This window comes from Myotis brandtii, unplaced genomic scaffold (genome assembly GCF_000412655.1).
Source record: "Myotis brandtii unplaced genomic scaffold, ASM41265v1 scaffold1682, whole genome shotgun sequence".
NCBI classification, from domain to species: Eukaryota; Metazoa; Chordata; class Mammalia; order Chiroptera; family Vespertilionidae; genus Myotis; species Myotis brandtii.
This window is the reverse complement of record NW_005356179.1, coordinates 106,774-109,596: the sequence shown is the minus strand read 5'-3', so window position 1 is coordinate 109,596 and position 2,823 is coordinate 106,774. Positions and strand designations below refer to the sequence as shown.

The following is a 2,823-nucleotide window of genomic DNA, read 5'->3' as shown; positions in this document are numbered from 1 at the left end:
ATCACATTGTGTCAACACCTGCCGCGGGCCTTCGTGATGCTTTGTTTTAATTAAACAGTCGGATTCCCCTGGTCCGCACCAATTTTAAGTTGGCTGCTAGGCGCCGGCCAAGGCGAGGCGCTGCGCAGAACTGCGGTCCCGGGTGCGGTCCCAGTGGGGGATGAAAAGACCAGAATCTGAGACATTTAGACAGAGCTGGGCAGCCTACAGGAGACTTGTCCTTGCTTTTGCTTCTCCAAAAGTGACTCTCTTTGCACCCAGTTGCTAAATTGTTATCCCCGGATAACCCAAGAGAGAAAGGGGAAAAAACCCCCACACGATAACAAATGAAACCACATTTCCTAAATGTACTTGGGAAATCAGAATCCTCTCCAGCTCAGGAGTGATGGAAACGTTACACACGGCAAAACCAGAATCAGGACTCAGTGAGTCATTTATGCTCTGACTCCATTTAATGAATGTAGTAGCACCTTGTGCTAATGCTTTACTTAGCACGTGCGGAGAATTCTATATTTCTCAAAAAATATCCTCATGTGAACTTTAAAGAAAGTAAAAATAAGTAAATGAAAACAGTGAATGTAAAGGTTGCATTGCAGCTAACCAGAAATTGAGGCTTTCCAATGTCACAAAAAGGACCTCATCTGGGTTCTAATTCTGGCTCTGCTGCAAAGCAGCACTGTGCTTACTCAACTTGCTTCCTTTCCTCTTCGATGCCTCAATGTCCCTGTCAACAGAAGGGACAGGTGGAGGAGAGAAAATTCTGTGCTTCTGTGATTTCAGCAGAGAGGCCTTGCAGGACTCATGGTGATTTGACCTCAAGGCTGGGCTGGGACAGGACAGTCTGATGGCCCAGCACCTGGGGCTCAGGCCCCAGCCTAGGGGAAGCCCTGCAGGACAGAGGCCGGAAGTCTCGGGGACCGAGCCGGCCCACCACCGGGGCTGCTGATCTCTGGGGAAGGGATTGTGTTTGTGAACCACCCTGGGGTCCAGTGACTCCAGAAGAATGTAGGGAAGACCAAGAGGTCCCTCTGACTGAAGACCATGCGTGCTTGTCCAGGTGTCTGGCACAAGCTTCCTTCCCAAACAAATACATGGTTTTCTAGGTCCTAAAATCTTGAGACAAAACCCATACTCCTGCTTTAGTGGCTCTAAACCAGACTCTCTGTCCCCTTAAACAGGCTCATGGCCACCTGGCATTCACCATCCCTCACAGGAGAACCCTGAGGGCAGGATGGAAAGAAACTCTAAATTCACTCATTCTGGGAGGGACCTGCCATCGAGTAGAAGATGCAGGCCCAACAGACTGCTCACTGCTCTAGATGCTACAGCTTTCCCCACTCGTAAAGGTGCAAGCTTCCTGTTCTGTGTTTAAGTTACTGCTGCTTGAATCAACTCAATTCTTGGGAATAGGATCCTGGGATTTTTGTGGATCCGTAATTGTGTACTCCTCCTCTTCTTTTATTGTATGGAAGGCACTGGACTTGTCCCTATAAAAAGGCGAAAGAAAAAGGTCTTGTTTTTAAAATAAAACACGTAAATTGATTCACTGGCCCAGGCTGGGACCAGGCCGAGAAAGGCCGGCGGCATTTCTGGGACTCAGACATCACGGTGCTCATGACCATCATGATCATGGAGTTGGGAATATGGAGATGGAAGCACGTGTTGTGGGTCTGGGAACCCTACGTGTCGACAAGACCTGCTGAAGCATCTAGGAACAGGCAGTACATCATCTCAGGAGAGCAAACCTTGAACCGTCTGAACCTCAGCTCAGAAATGCCTGGGCCTTGACAGGTCAGACCCTGGTTCTCTTGCTTGAAAATGATTCTGCTGGGTCGAGGCAGCTGCTCAGGCTCCTTCGGCCTTGAAGCTGATGAGGTCCCACCTAATTCGAGGGCTCTTCTGAGAGTCACCATGAAGTGAGCAGCTGGTGAACAGTGATGGCTCACAAACGGCTGGGCACCTGACCACCTTGCTCTGCTCCCAGCATCTGTGGCTCGGCATCTGTTCTTCTAGTCTGTGTTCTCCTCTTCCCACAGCCCTGCTGCTGGGCCTTGTGCTAGAGCACTTTCCTGTCTGACTCTGACCGACCCCCCACCCCTAGGCACACCAACTCACCGAGGGCAGGCCCCTAAACCTTCCCCGTGGCTGCGGAAGACTCCGCTCGGAGCAGACTCAGGAAGCCTGCCAACTCCCTGGCCTCCTGCAGACACTGTGTAATGCAGAACCATCATCAGATCATCCTCATGGGTACCAGGCCCTGCTCTTCTAGTTAGCACCTGCCTGCCCTCTGTTGGTCATTTTTACCAGCTGCATATAGAGAGCCCATTTCAGGCCACAGTTTTTTCTACTCTAAAACTATAGTGTGGTTTTCCATGTAAACCATCCTTGGTAGGTGGTGTACCCTTTGTACACAACGTTGGAGAACAGTGAAGCATCACCATGACCTTGGGGGCTGGGCCAGTGCTCCTGTGGTCACTGTGACCAGGTCTCTGTCCCTCATGGCCAGCCATTCCCGATCACAAGCAAGGACAGTCTAGCAACATAGCACCGAGGGGTGAAGACCACCCTGGACCCACCAGATGCATCTCGGATTACTTGACGTCCAAACCACAAGATGTCCAGCACCCAGCCTCTTCCTCCTGCCTCATTTCTGGCAGCTCCCTCAGACTTGCTGGCCAGCATCTCTTAAACACTCCCTCCCAGTGAATCCCAATCATTAGTGAGACATGGATGCCTTCCACAGCTGAGCGCCGCCTGCCCCAGCCGTCCCTTCTGCCACTGCCTGCACTTCCCTGCACACAGACCACACCACGCTCCAACTTC

At 51.4% G+C, this 2,823-nt stretch overlaps 1 protein-coding gene across 1 annotated transcript in view; it reads left to right on the top strand.

The window, feature by feature from the left end:
- Positions 1 to 527: 527 nt before the first annotated feature.
- Positions 528 to 2,823, top strand: part of LOC102257991 (zinc finger protein 883) — an 18,713-nt gene continuing 16,417 nt past the window's right edge. The window contains exon 1 of the mRNA XM_014536907.1: positions 528 to 533. The gene's annotated coding sequence lies outside the window, so the exon portion shown is untranslated. The remainder of the gene's footprint in view (positions 534 to 2,823) is intronic.